This window comes from Onthophagus taurus, chromosome 10 (genome assembly GCF_036711975.1).
Source record: "Onthophagus taurus isolate NC chromosome 10, IU_Otau_3.0, whole genome shotgun sequence".
Classification (NCBI taxonomy): Eukaryota; Metazoa; Arthropoda; class Insecta; order Coleoptera; family Scarabaeidae; genus Onthophagus; species Onthophagus taurus.
In genome coordinates, this window is record NC_091975.1 from 1,109,143 (window position 1) to 1,125,173 (window position 16,031).

Below are 16,031 nucleotides of genomic sequence, written 5' to 3' on the forward strand. Positions count from 1 at the left end.
CGTTAAATTGAAGCTTAAACATTCTAATTTATGATATGACATAAAAACTATAAGATTATATTATTGAAATTTCTAGAAAAAAGTTATTGAAGAAGAAATTGTAAAATTTATAAAGAATACGAAATTTTCAAAAAATCATATCATCTGTAATTTTAAGAATCGTGATATGATATGTATGTTAAATTGAAGCTTAAACATTCTAGTTTATGATATGACATAAAAACTATCAGATTATATTATTGAAATTTCTAGAAAAAAGTTATTGAAGAAGAAATTGTAAAATTTATAAAGAATACGAAATTTTCAAAAAATCATATCATCTGTAATTTTAAGAATCGTGATATGATATGTATGTTAAATTGAAGCTTAAACATTCTAGTTTATGATATGACATAAAAACTATAAGATTATATTATTGAAATTTCTAGAAAAAAGTTATTGAAGAAATTGTAAAATTTATAAAGAATACGAAATTTTCAAAAAATCATATCATCTGTAATTTTAAGAATCGTGATATGATATGTATGTTAAATTGAAGCTTAAACATTCTAGTTTATGATATGACATAAAAACTATAAGATTATATTATTGAAATTTCTAGAAAAAAGTTATTGAAGAAGAAATTGTAAAATTTATAAAGAATACGAAATTTTCAAAAAATCATATCATCTGTAATTTTAAGAATCGTGATATGATATGTATGTTAAATTGAAGCTTAAACATTCTAGTTTATGATATGACATAAAAACTATAAGATTATATTATTGAAATTTCTAGAAAAAAGTTATTGAAGAAATTGTAAAATTTATAAAGAATACGAAATTTTCAAAAAATCATATCATCTGTAATTTTAAGAATCGTGATATGATATGTATGTTAAATTGAAGCTTAAACATTCTAGTTTATGATATGACATAAAAACTATAAGATTATATTATTGAAATTTCCAGAAAAAAGTTATTGAAGAAGAAATTGTAAAATTTATAAAGAATACGAAATTTTCAAAAAATCATATCATCTGTAATTTTAAGAATCGTGATATGATATGTATGTTAAATTGAAGCTTAAACATTCTAGTTTATGATATGACATAAAAACTATAAGATTATATTATTGAAATTTCTAGAAAAAAGTTATTGAAGAAATTGTAAAATTTATAAAGAATACGAAATTTTCAAAAAATCATATCATCTGTAATTTTAAGAATCGTGATATGATATGTATGTTAAATTGAAGCTTAAACATTCTAGTTTATGATATGACATAAAAACTATAAGATTATATTATTGAAATTTCTAGAAAAAAGTTATTGAAGAAGAAATTGTTAAATTTATAAAGAATACGAAATTTTCAAAAAATCATATCATCTGTAATTTTAAGAATCGTGATATGATATGTATGTTAAATTGAAGCTTAAACATTCTAGTTTATGATATGACATAAAAACTATAAGATTATATTATTGAAATTTCTAGAAAAAAGTTATTGAAGAAGAAATTGTTAAATTTATAAAGAATACGAAATTTTCAAAAAATCATATCATCTGTAATTTTAAGAATCGTGATATGATATGTATGTTAAATTGAAGCTTAAACATTCTAGTTTATGATATGACATAAAAACTATAAGATTATATTATTGAAATTTCTAGAAAAAAGTTATTGAAGAAGAAATTGTTAAATTTATAAAGAATACGAAATTTTCAAAAAATCATATCATCTGTAATTTTAAGAATCGTGATATGATATGTATGTTAAATTGAAGCTTAAACATTCTAGTTTATGATATGACATAAAAACTATAAGATTATATTATTGAAATTTCTAGAAAACAGTTATTGAAGAAGAAATTGTTAAATTTATAAATCAAAAATATTACAAAATTTTCAAAAAATCATATCTACTGTGATTTTAAGAATCATGATATGATATATATGTTAAATTGAAGCTAAAAGATGCTATACTCTGTTTTTAAACCAGGAGGAGTAAACGCGAAAGTCAGATTTACACTAGGAAAAATCACCAGAGAATATCACTAGATATTTTGGCGGTAAATTTAAATTAATAATTATTATTATTTATTTATTTACTTATTATTCTATTTATTTTCGTTTGTTATCGTCAACATTACTAATTGCCAAAAAAAACTTCATGGTATAATTAATGTTTGTAAACAAAACTAACCTTACCTAACATTCCTTCACGCTATAATTGACATTACAAAAGAAAACTTCACGCTATAATTGCCATTACTAATTGCCAAAGAAAACTTCATGGTATAATTAATGTTTGTAAACAAAACTAACCTTACCTAACATTCAGCGTCTGAAGACACAGGGCTAAACCCGAAACTTAAAAATATACAACTTAGCGCTGAATAACAATTAAAACTAGAACTAACACTTGCACTAGAACTATACTCTGTTTTTAAACCAGGAGGAGTAAACGCAAAAGTCAGATTTACACTGGGAAAAATCACCAGAAAATATCACTAAATATCACTATCTCCTGGTTTAAAAACAGAGTATAGTTAGTTAATGATATGTTATAAAAACTATTGAAAAAGAAATTGTAAAATTTATAATAAATTTAAGTACACCTGATATGATTTGTTAAAGTTGATTGTAGCTTAAAGGTTATAGTTTATGATACGATATAAAAATTCTTAGATAATATTTTTTTGGTCAATTTGTGATGGATATTTCGATGAAAATCGAATGAAAGAGCCACTTGTTAGGTTCCTAAAAATTTTTTGACACGCCTAGCGGAAGAATTTACTAATCGGCTTCCGGGAAGCGCAAATTAGATTACGTTTGAATCGCCAGACAGACTCTGAACTCTCGAAGTAACCTTCGTCTCGAGACGTACGACGACGTTCATTGTTCGCTTGGATTACGACCTGGGAAACTCTTCAAACTTTACTATGACTCAAGGATCTGTTCGCTCAAGAATAATTTCCACCTGCTTAAAAAACTTTCCTCTTTCTCTTTGCTTGAGTTTACTTTATTTTTATTTTTTTAGATAGCAACATTAATATGCATCTTTTAATCTGCTCCATGTTTGCTTTTAAACATACGTGACCATCGCAATATCGTCGAATACGCCTCTTCTAGCGAGATCTGTTAATAATTCCCTTCTTTATTGCAACTCGAAAGAGAGATACCCTTCTTTAATATTTGTACTCCCTCGTGTATTAACCCTCGATATTAACATTTAGAAATTTATTATGAATATTACTGCCTCCTCCTCATCCTTTGGCCAAAAGGTCGTCAGAATTTTATTTTTTCTGATTTGGCTGGCTTTCTCGGGAGCTTTAGGTGAGGATATGAACCTCATGTTAATGAAAGGGCCGCCCGCTGTCCAAACAAGACCGCGGTCAAATGAGTTTTTGAACCATCCCGGAAATAGGTGGCCGCATCTATCAGCGTCACGCGGCTGAGGGCGGCGGAATTTTCTTTTTTCCGCCGAAACAAGGGCGATTATCCCGTATCAAATGGCGCTTTGTAACCGCGATTATCGGTTGGATGTGGGGGGACCGAGGCGCCGCTGGCGCCGCTATGAGATTTTCATCAAGTATGCAAATGAAGGAGAAAATTACTTTTCCCATATAATCGTCATTATTTCGACATTGACATCGTTCGCTTTGTCCCTGCGTGGTTTGTATTGGAGCTTTTTCCGCGAAAAACCCAAGACGACTTTGTCGCCGGAGATGATCCCCCCGTATCTGGAATCCGGAGAAGGCAGGAAGTTGTCGAAGCAAACAGAGTTGACTCGGAGGGCAGTTGCGGTCAAAGTACCAAGACGTCCTCAAGATAAATAACGATATCTGCTTCGCCAAGCGGGGTTTGCCCTAATGACACCCCAACAACTAAGTAAGGGATGGGCGGAAACCCTTATTCGTGGGACGAGACGTGATGTCTTTTGATAACAACATTAACATTTTCAAAATTCAATTTATAAATTAAAAAAGCACCCTCGAAACGAGAAATAAATCGTTGTCAACAAGGTGAAGGGGTGGAGATGAAGCGAGTTCGTTATCTCCACTTTACCGTTGATCGATGTCGTTGGCTCTAATCCGGGTACCTTTTGGCGCACGTGACCGGACGTTCCCAATTCTTCGGCCACGCGACCTCGAGTCCCATCGCAATGATTCATTGGGCATGGAACTGAGGGTACGCGATTCCCACACTGGCAAATTATAAATTATCGGACGAAAGATCGCCGTGTTGAAGAGAAATAAGAGGAGGAGGAGGAATAAGCAAAGCCAGTGAAGCGTACGGACAAGAATGGTCGTCGCGAAACTTTGCCACAATGTAACCATTATATTAAGCCAACGACTGGACGGTCCGCTCGACCTCAAAACAACGGTTTCCGCGCGAAACTTGGCCGGATACGCTGGTGCCTTGTCATTATCACCTCGCAGGCCGAACAAAGGGCGTGAAGAATGGCCGAAAGAACTGCATTACGACGGGTAAATGGAGACGCCTCGGGACCGCGTTTCCTTCTTTCGCTTCAATGGAGGCGGCCAGTAGAAAAATACGTCTGGATATTATTTATATACCTTTCCCGGAGCCCCGTCCATTAGGCCAGACTCGGGAAAATGCGGATATAATTGAAGGGCGCCCGCCACTCAGGATTTTCTAAAGGAAAATATTCGATACAAGACGACATTCTTTTATTACAAGAAACTAAGGTGAATAATACCATGAATAATGTATAATGTCTATAGCAAAAAGTTATTTTGATTTCACTATTCACATTTACCGGTAAATGTGTACATTTCCCTAAATATACACATTTACAAATATACTCCACTTCGGGCGTATTTTTGGAATTAAGAAATAAAATGTACAGAACATACAGAAAACTAAGGTAAATAATATCATGAATAAAGTATAATGTTAGCAAAAAGTTATTGAATCATAGATTTCAATATTCACATTTACCGGTGAATGTGCACATTTCCTTAAATATACACATTTACCGCATTTACCAAATAACTCATATCATCTTTATGGTCATGTCACATAAGCTAGATGTTAATAATAGAATTTTGGATTAAGTGTTCTAAAAAAACTATTGTAAAGGTTTATCAGGATTCGATGGTTTTACTGAAATCGTAGGTTCGATATCAATTAGGGGTTCGAGATTCGGAACAAATCGGTAAAGTTGCCTTCTAGAAGAAGTTGTCTTCCTGGCGTTTGGACTCTACGAACGAGGTGATCCGAAACTAATGCCCTCTAATTGACAGGCCCTGTTCGATCACGGCGTTACACGGATATAGGTAATTAACGTCAGAGCCCGTGTCCTGCAGACAGAGACATCGGTCTCTGGCATTAGGGCGGTATCGGGTTGCACTGCGTCAGTTGGCGCCGCAACATTGCGCCTAATTCGCTTAATTGCAGCTTTGAACCCAATCTGTACCGATTCGAGGGAATTTACACCAAACTCGTTGGTTGTTTAATAAAAAAAAATCGAAATAAGAAATTGAACTTTACCTAGGTTCTTTTTTTGTCTCCCAGCCAAACATTCTGCTCACGTAACCGTCGAAATGGACGCTATTTGTCCATGTCCTTCCAAAACAAATGCCCATCGCTTCTCCCGGCGCAGGAACGCGAAAAGATTGAGAGCACGACCAGAAAAAATGCATACCGTCTCCTGCGAGTCTCTCGAGACAATTTTCTGTGCCATTTCCTGCGTCAGTTACTCCAGGTTCGCGGCCAAAGCGTTCCGATCATAATTAGGATTCGATAATAATTAAGGATTCGGTATAAATCACCAAGTTTTAATTCGTCTCCCCCTTTTTTTCTCGAAAGTATTTTTTCTCCAATCCGGTCCTGACGCGGACGAAGCTTTCGTAATTAGGACGGGGGCGGTGGAAGGAGCACGGAAAAATCGACGGGGATTAGCCGTGAAAGGCCCTTTTAACGATCCCTTATGGGTCATATTTCATTTCCGTTATAGCCTCTATAGAATGTACCTATTCACAAAAAAATACGCATTTGGTATGGGTCGTTTTGGGGCACAAGGTGTTCCTCTACGAGCGTGTTTACGTAAACTAAACAATCTTGCACAAAGAGACTATTCTTTTAGGTTTTTAATGACCCAAAAAATGTTTATTTTAAATTTAAATGCATAAGGGATAAAGGATAAAGTCACGTACAGCACTAAATATGTGGTGTTTTCTTAAAGTAAGGTTTTGATCTTAAAATTTATGTATATAAGTATAGAGTAAATTAAATTCTTGGGGTTGTAACTTTTGGATATAGTAATGAGCCAAAAATTCTAATTGCCATTATAAACTCGCACGAGCTTTTCTCTATCCCAAGGAATTCCTTCGGACAGGAGTGTTAAATTAATGAAATCTAGTTCGAGAGGGCCATTTCAGGTGTATTTTTGGGAGTTTTAAATTAAAGATTAAAATGTGCTCCTTAAAACAATATAACATAACTTGTATGTTAATAATTGATTTTGGGAGAAAAAATGATTTACTTTCAAACATATTTTCTCCTAAAATCGATTATTAAGATATAGGTTATGTTACATCGTTTTAAAGACCACATCTTAACCTTTAATTTAAGATATAAATCATTTCTTAATTCCCAAAAATACGCCTGATATGATTTTTTGAAATTGATATCGTCAAAATGATTTCTAACCTAACCTATATTTAGAACTTTCCTTTCTAACACTTTTCTCTTAAAATCGATTATTAACATATAGGTTATGTTACATCGTTTTAAAGAGCACATTTTAACCTTCAATTTAAGATATAAATCATTTCTTAATTCCCAAAAATACGCCTGATATGATTTTTTTAAATTGATATCGTCAAAATGATTTCTAACCTAACCTATATTTAGAACTTTTCTTTCAAACACTTTTTCTCCTAAAATCGATTATTAACATATAGGTTATGTTACATCGTTTTAAAGAGCACATTTTAACCTTCAATTTAAGATATAAATCATTTCTTAATTCCCAAAAATACGCCTGATATGATTTTTTAAAATTGATATCGTCAAAATGATTTCTAACCTAACCTATATTTAGAACTTTTCTTTCAAACACTTTTTCTCCTAAAATCGATTATTAACATATAGGTTATGTTACATCATTTTAAAGAGCACATTTTAACCTTCAATTTAAGATATAAATCATTTCTTAATTCCCAAAAATACGCCTGATATGATTTTTTAAAATTGATATCGTCAAAATGATTTACAACCTAACCTATATTTAGAACTTTTCTTTTAAATACTTTTTCTCCTAAAATCGATTATTAACATATAGGTTATGTTACATCGTTTTAAAGAGCACATTTTAGCCTTCAATTTAAGATATAAATCATTTCTTAATTCCCAAAAATACGCCTGATATGATTTTTTAAAATTGATATCGTCAAAATGATTTCTAACCTAACCTATATTTAGAACTTTTCTTTCAAACACTTTTTCTCCTAAAATCGATTATTAACATATAGGTTATGTTATATCATTTTAAAGAGCACATTTTAACCTTTAATTTAAGATATAAATCATTTCTTAATTCCCAAAACTACAGCTGATAGAATTTTTTAAAATTGATATTATCAAAATGATTTCTAACTTAACCTAGATTTACAACTTTTCTTTCAAACACTTTTTCTCCTAAAATCGATTATTAACATATAAGTTATGTTACATCATTTTAAAGAGCACATTTTAGCCTTCAATTTAAGATATAAATCATTTCTTAATTCCCAAAAATACGCCTGATATGATTTTTTTAAATTGATATTGTCAAAATGATTTCTAACCTAACCTATATTTAGAACATTTCTTTCAAACACTTTTTCTCCTAAAATCGATTATTAACATATAGGTTATGTTACATCGTTTTAAACAACATATTTTAGCCGTCAATTTAAGGTATAGATCATTTCTTGACTCCCAAGGGGAGAAAAGTTTGAAGACTTTGAAAAATTATTTATTATGTATATAAATATAAATCGAAGTAAATCCTTGGGGCTGTAACTTTTAGATACAGTATTGAGCCAAAAGCGAGCTTTTCTCCGACCGAATTCCTTCGGACAGGAGTGTTAAATTAATGAAATCCCGTGCGAGAGGACGTTGACCGCGACATTCACGGATGGATGGAGGTGAACTCATCCTTCGTTACGCCGTCTGATACGTTGCTGCAGCGGATCCAGTTGTTAACCTACCAGAACGGCCGGACAGAAGACTTTTTCAGCTTTCATTACCCATACTTACGTCATAAAGACGCCTCTTGAGGTAAAATCTAGGACGTGCCGATCGATACCCTGTAATCTAGCCCAATTTGCTTCAACAAAAAGCTGCCCTAAATAGGTCGCCATTACACCTCGGGGGTTCTTTGTGGCTACGTTCTAAAGTAATCACCATACTGCAGCGGAACGTCATCAAGTAGGTCGTGACTTGATTGTGCCAACTTGTTTATGCAATGATTAGTTTAGATGGTAGATTTTAGATTTTAGACACCTGCCTAACTAAGGTGTGTTTTGGAAAAGTGTGGGAACCTTTCATCTTATTGGAGGATGGTCCACCTGTCTCAGGTGAGCTTTCAGGTAGCTTGTAGCTGATTGGTTGCTACCGTTGGATTTTCTTTCATGCGCTGTGAGGCTAGCACCTGATCGCGGCAGGTGCGCATTGGATCCTCGCCGCGGCGGCTCCTCCTGTTATCGACCGAGGCAGGTAACTCGCGATGCGATTGGCCGAGTCATCACGTGACTATTTTAATTGAACGTACCCGTAAAGATTTTCACTCAGTTCTCTCATCTTAGTTCTTAAATTTTTTGGAGACAAAGAGGACGAGGATGCTTCGGAAATATAAAAACCGAAATAGTTCTCTTTGTGCTTGAAATAGAAAAATCTTGGTTATGCAAGAAGACCTTCGGGCGACTTGATCAAATGTGTCGCTACAGAGCATTAGTCACTTAGATTCTCTAATTTTAACCAAACACTCTCTCGAGATGATTTACGGTGATCGCGACGGTGACATCATCGAAACGTTTACTTATTTATTAATTTTCTTACAGCCAATTTCTGCGGGCATCAATCAGAAGACCTCCTCATCAGTATTCGTCGCGACGCCTAACGACGCCGGGGTTTGGCCCTGACACGGCCGCTTAGTTCGGATTAATAACTTTGGATTCGCGACCGAACCGGACGAGGAGTCCGGGTGCGGTCGGAAAATGACATTTTTTGCTGGAGGAGAGCTTTTGCTCCAGACAGCGACCCACGCCTACTTGCAAATTGAAACGTAATACTTCCGTAATGCCCGCGACGTGACGTCTTCGAAATTAGATTTTGTTTCCGCACCGACGGAGACTCTCGAGTTTGTCTTTTACAAAACGATTCCTTTTTGAGTCAACCAAAATATTCTTGTTATTAATTTTTAGACTTATAACATCTCTCTGCTTCCATAACAGACATTAAGAAGCGCATTGTTGCGTTGATTCCATTAAAACAATACGAAGCGCAAACACGTATACACACTTCTAAGTGGAGGTTGCTGGAGTTGGCCCGCATCTGTTTGCATTGTGGCATTAATATGAGCTTTCTGCACAATGCCCTTTTACCGAGAACGTTCACGGCGTAACAGATTTCGGTCGAGCCGAATTTCTCACGTTCTGAACTTCTTCTCCACTTCTTGCAAAAGCATAAATAAATACTTCCTTAATTACCGGATGGAGAGAGCTCTCGCGAAACTTTTGCTCTTTCTCCAAATTTAATTAGGCAACTTATTTTCATTGTAGTAATTAAACAATAATATTGGCCGCTCAATATTTATCTTGAGCAAAAATCCGGGAGATTTCCACCATCTGGCTTACCCCTTTTCTTGGGGAAAAACTTGGATCTTTTATACTCCGAGGTGGATCTTCTTGGGTAATTAGTGGCAATTACAGAATGTCATTATGGCCGGAACGTTGAGAAATATATCTTGGTGGGCAACGTTGGCCGTGGTGGAAATTCGAATCCCGGGGGTGAGTGGAATGGGAAAAACCGAGAAAACGGGGCACTAAATTTCCGTACGTCGCTCAGGAACCGTCATTAAACGGGGATTAGAGTCGGCGCTGCACTTGATTGCGCGAAAAATTAGTTCCATAGGTAACCCGCAAGGCGGCTACGATGGCAATGGCCTTCTCTTCCTTCTCTTCGCCGCTTCCCTTCTCTTCTTATGGCACTCCTCTCTTTCAATTAACGCTCTCAACTGGAAAATGTCCGCCATCGTCGTGACGCCATCTATACGGTACGGACGTCGTTTTACAAATGATTTCTTTCAAGACGGAACATTAACTTTTCAAATCGATTTATTTTTTTTTAACAACATTTCTTGTACCTTTCTTTATTACCAATACAACATTAATCTTCAAGAATTTTTTGAAAAACTTCTTAGTTTAGTATCTTCCAGTTCTATTAAGTCAGCTGATTCATATTCACCAGTGTTATCTGTGTGTGCAGAAGATCACGTTCATATTATTCCTAAAACATTAATTAGTAAAGAAACTACTACCACACTATAAAACTACATTAGCTGCTTCCAGAAGAAGTACGACGATAAATTAAAAGACCGAAAGCAAATCTCGAGGAGTTAAAAATCGAAAAATATCTTTTGACTTAATATAGGTTAAGTTCAAAATCATTTTTAAGATATTATTTAAAAAAAATCTTATTAGGTGTACTTTTGGGAATTAAGAAATGATTTATCTCTTAAGTGAAGGTTAAAATATGCTCTTTAAAACGATGTAACATAACCTATATGTTAATAATCGATTTTAGGAGAAAAACTGGTTGAAAGAAAAGTTTTAAATATAGGTTAAGTTAGAAATCATTTTGACGATATCAATTTCAAAGAACCATATCAGGTGTATTTTTAGGAATTGAGAAATGATTTATATCTTAAATTGAAGATTAAAATGTGCTTTTTAAAACGATGTAACATAACCTATATGTTAATAATCGATTTTAAGAGAAAAGTGTTTGAAAGGAAAGTTCTAAATATAGGTTAGGTTAGAAATCATTTTGACGATATCAATTTCAAAAAACCATATCAGGTGTACTTTTGAGAATTAAGAAATGATTTATATCTTAAATTGAAGGTTAAAATATGCTTTTTAAAACGATGTAACATAACCTATATGTTAATAATCGATTTTAGGAGAAAAAGTGTTTGAAAGAAAAGTTCTAAATATAGGTTAGGTTAGAAATCATTTTGACGATATCAATTTTAAAAAATCATATCAGGCGTATTTTTGGGAATTAAGAAATGATTTATATCTTAAATTGAAGGTTAAAATGTGCTTTTTAAAATAATGTAACATAACCTATATGTTAATAATCGATTTTAGGAGAAAAAGTGTTTGAAAGAAAAGTTCTAAATATAGGTTAGGTTAGAAATCATTTTGACGATATCAATTTAAAAAAATCATATCAGGCGTATTTTTGGGAATTAAGAAATGATTTATATCTTAAATGAAAGGCTAAAATGTGCTCTTTAAAACGATGTAACATAACCTATATGTTAATAATCGATTTTAGGAGAAAAAGTGTTTGAAAGAAAAGTTCTAAATATAGGTTAGGTTAGAAATCATTTTGACGATATCAATTTTAAAAAATCATATCAGGCGTATTTTTGGGAATTAAGAAATGATTTATATCTTAAATGAAAGGCTAAAATGTGCTCTTTAAAACGATGTAACATAACCTATATGTTAATAATCGATTTTAGGAGAAAAAGTGTTTGAAAGAAAAGTTCTAAATATAGGTTAGGTTAGAAATCATTTTGACGATATCAATTTTAAAAAATCATATCAGGCGTATTTTTGGGAATTAAGAAATGATTTATATCTTAAATTGAAGGCTAAAATGTGCTCTTTAAAATGATGTAACATAACCTATATGTTAATAATCGATTTTTGGAGAAAAAGTGTTTGAAAGAAAAGTTCTAAATATAGGTTAGGTTAGAAATCATTTTGACGATATCAATTTTAAAAAATCATATCAGGCGTATTTTTGGGAATTAAGAAATGATTTATATCTTAAATTGAAGGCTAAAATGTGCTCTTTAAAATGATGTAACATAACCTATATGTTAATAATCGATTTTAGGAGAAAAAGTGTTTGAAAGAAATGTTGTAAATCTAGGTTAAGTTAGAAATCATTTTGATAATATCAATTTTAAAAAATTCTATCAGCTGTAGTTTTGGGAATTAAGAAATGATTTATATCTTAAATTAAAGGTTAAAATGTGCTCTTTAAAACGATGTAACATAACCTATATGTTAATAATCGATTTTAGGAGAAAAACTGGTTGAAAGAAAAGTTTCAAATATAGGTTAAGTTAGAAATCACTTTGACGATATCAATTTCAAAGAACCATATCAGGTGTATTTTTGGGAATTGAGAAATGATTTATATCTTAAATTGAAGGTTAAAATATGCTCTTTAAAATGATGTAACATAACCTATATGTTAATAACCGATTTTAGGAGAAAAAGTGTTTGAAAGAAAAGTCCTAAATATAGGTTAAGTTAGAAATCATTTTGACGATATCAATTTTAAAAAATCATATCAGGCGTATTTTTGGGAATTAAGAAATAATTTATATCTTAAATTGAAGGCTAAAATGTGCTCTTTAAAATGATGTAACATAACCTATATGTTAATAATCGATTTTAGGAGAAAAAGTGTTTGAAAGAAAAGTTGTAAATCTAGGTTAAGTTAGAAATTATTTTGATGATATCAATTTTAAAAAATTCTATCAGCTGTAGTTTTGGGAATTAAGAAATGATTTATATCTTAAATGAAAGGTTAAAATGTGCTCTTTAAAACGATGTAACATAACCTATATGTTAATAATCGATTTTAGGAGAAAAAGTGTTTGAAAGAAAAGTCCTAAATATAGGTTAGGTTAGAAATCATTTTGACGATATCAATTTTAAAAAATCATATCAGGCGTATTTTTGGGAATTAAGAAATGATTTATATCTTAAATTGAAGGCTAAAATGTGCTCTTTAAAATGATGTAACATAACTTATATGTTAATAATCGATTTTAGGAGAAAAAGTGTTTGAAAGAAAAGTCCTAAATATAGGTTAGGTTAGAAATCATTTTGACGATATCAATTTTAAAAAATCATATCAGGCGTATTTTTGGGAATTAAGAAATGATTTATATCTTAAATTGAAGGCTAAAATGTGCTCTTTAAAATGATGTAACATAACTTATATGTTAATAATCGATTTTAGGAGAAAAAGTGTTTGAAAGAAAAGTCCTAAATATAGGTTAGGTTAGAAATCATTTTGACGATATCAATTTTAAAAAATCATATCAGGCGTATTTTTGGGAATTAAGAAATGATTTATATCTTAAATTGAAGGTTAAAATGTGCTCTTTATAGAAGAAGTACGACCATAAATTAAAAAGATCGAAAATCGAAAATGTGTCTAATATTTCTCCCAAATATTTAAAAGTATCCAGTCCAAAAAACGTCTTAAAGTGATTAGTGATGCGTCAATGTGTGCAAAAAATGTGCATAAAATTGTCAAAATGTATATGAAATTTCCGCAACTGTCTAAAATTATGTGAAGGTGCCTACTAAAGTGTTGGAATGTGTCTAAAGGTGTTCAAAAGTTTAGAAACAGTCCAAAAATGTCAAAAAAGTAATCTAAATTTATGCAAAAATGTGCACATTAGTACACAAAGGGTGTCTAAAATTGTCAAAATGTATCTAATATTTCCCCAAGTGTTTAAAAGTATCCAAAGATATTCGTCATTTTGAACGTTGAGTATGGTGGGCCATATCGTCATAACATCTCAATTTTATAAAAATATTTATCTTAGCTGTGACACATCGCAACAAAACAAGAAATGTCAGAAAATATTAACGAATTGATGGATAATTACGAATCGAAAAACCTCCGAAGAAAACCGAAACCACTTCAACTAACAAGGATTTAATTGACTTTGACCTGTTTACGTCCCGCACTAGCTTTACCAGCGAGAAGATAACCTCCTCGGGTTTGTTAGTGGTCCATTAACAAAGGGACGGCTTTGTACCGGCCAGTCGGCAATTAAAGAATCGCTTATCTGTCAGCCGTCGTAATTAAGCGACATCTGCTACTCTCCTCCTCCATCTCCAACCTCCTTCTTTCCTCGTCACAACGCATATACGCTTTTTCTTTACAACATAAACTAAAATCTAAAAGGCGGAGATGATTCTTAAAAGAGGCTGAGAGAAACTTGTAAGCGAAGTTTACAATTAAGAATGAATTGATATTCGAGGTGAAACGCGTCGGTAATTTTTTATGTCGAGAATTTTAATTAAACTTAGTTATATTAGTTTCGTGAACGGGATTTTTCAGTCGCGGCTGAAAACTAATTAAAGCATTCCCTAAGGGAGCCGATGCCCAATCTAAATTATTTATGAAGAGGTTCTTTTTTGCGTTACATTTTTTTATTTTTTTCAATAAAATAACGAATCGAGAATTAAACTAGATGTCTGTTAACGCAAACGGCATTATCGTTGATCGCCCCCCCTGTTTTCTTACGTGAACGGCTTCCTTAATCCAATACTCGAATCATTTATCTTCATTTAGTGCCTCTCTCATTAACTCGTTTTTAAATGGGGGAACGACTTCGGGTTCGATTTCAAAATGGGTGGAAGGAGACGATGTTTATTCAGCTGGATTCGATTCGAATATTTACCTGAAACAAAAAAAAAGAATTTTTTTACAAAGAAATATACGAAAATATGACAATTTGATGAATTTCGTTGTTTTACTAGTAATGATAGGTAACATTCGGGAATCGGGGCGTATTACAAAAAAACGTTTAGAACAAAAGTTGTAGCAAATTTTATTGTTAACAATATTGCTCTGTATCATTTTTGCTCTCAGATGCGTCAATATCGAGAAATATACGAAAATATGAAAATTTGATGATTTTCGTTGTTTTATTAGTAATGATAGGTAACACTCGGGAATTGGAGTATGATACAAAAAAACTTTTAGAACAAAAGTTGTAGCAAATTTTATTGTTAACAATATTGCTCTGTATCATTTTTGCTCTCAGATGCGTCAATATCGAGAAATATACGAAAATATGAAAATTTGATGATTTTCGTTGTTTTATTAGTAATGATAGGTAACACTCGGGAATTGGAGTATGATACAAAAAAACTTTTAGAACAAAAGTTGTAGCAAATTTTATTGTTAACAATATTGCTCGGTATCATTTTTGCTCTCAGATGCGTCAATATCGAGAAATATACGAAAATATGAAAATTTGATGATTTTCGTTGTTTTATTAGTAATGATAGGTAACACTCAGGAATTGGAGTATGATACAAAAAAACTTTTAGAACAAAAGTTGTAGCAAATTTTATTGTTAACAATATTGCTCTGTATCATTTTTGCTCTCAGATGCGTCAATATCGAGAAATATACGAAAATATGAAAATTTGATGATTTTCGTTGTTTTATTAGTAATGATAGGTAACACTCGGGAATTGGAGTATGATACAAAAAAACTTTTAGAACAAAAGTTGTAGCAAATTTTATTGTTAACAATATTGCTCTGCATCATTTTTGCTCTCAGATGCATCAATATCGAGAAATATACGAAAATATGAAAATTTGATGATTCTCGTTGTTTTATTAGTAATGATAGGTAACACTCGGGAATTGGAGTATGATACAAAAAAACTTTTAGAACAAAAGTTGTAGCAAATTTTATTGTTAACAATATTGCTCTGTATCATTTTTGCTCTCAGATGCGTCAATATCGACAAATATACGACAATATGAAAATTTGATGATTTTCGTTGTTTTATTAGTAATGATAGGTAACACTCGGGAATTGGAGTATGATACAAAAAAACTTTTAGAACAAAAGTTGTAGCAAATTTTATTGTTAACAATATTGCTCTGTATCATTTTTGCTCTCAGATGCGTCAATATCGAGGAATATACGAAAATATGAAAATTTGATGATTTTCGTTGTTTTATTAGT

General features: G+C 32.2%; 1 protein-coding gene and 1 long non-coding RNA gene across 3 annotated transcripts in view; both read right to left on the reverse strand.

The window, feature by feature from the left end:
* LOC111418381 (Zn finger homeodomain 1) overlaps positions 1–16,031 on the reverse strand; it is a 265,526-nt gene that overhangs the window by 96,929 nt on the left and 152,566 nt on the right. The window lies entirely within an intron of this gene.
* Positions 13,764–16,031, reverse strand: part of LOC139431590 (uncharacterized) — a 125,559-nt gene continuing 123,291 nt past the window's right edge. The window contains exon 3 of the long non-coding RNA XR_011641682.1: positions 13,764–14,726. This is a non-coding gene — a long non-coding RNA (uncharacterized lncRNA). The remainder of the gene's footprint in view (positions 14,727–16,031) is intronic.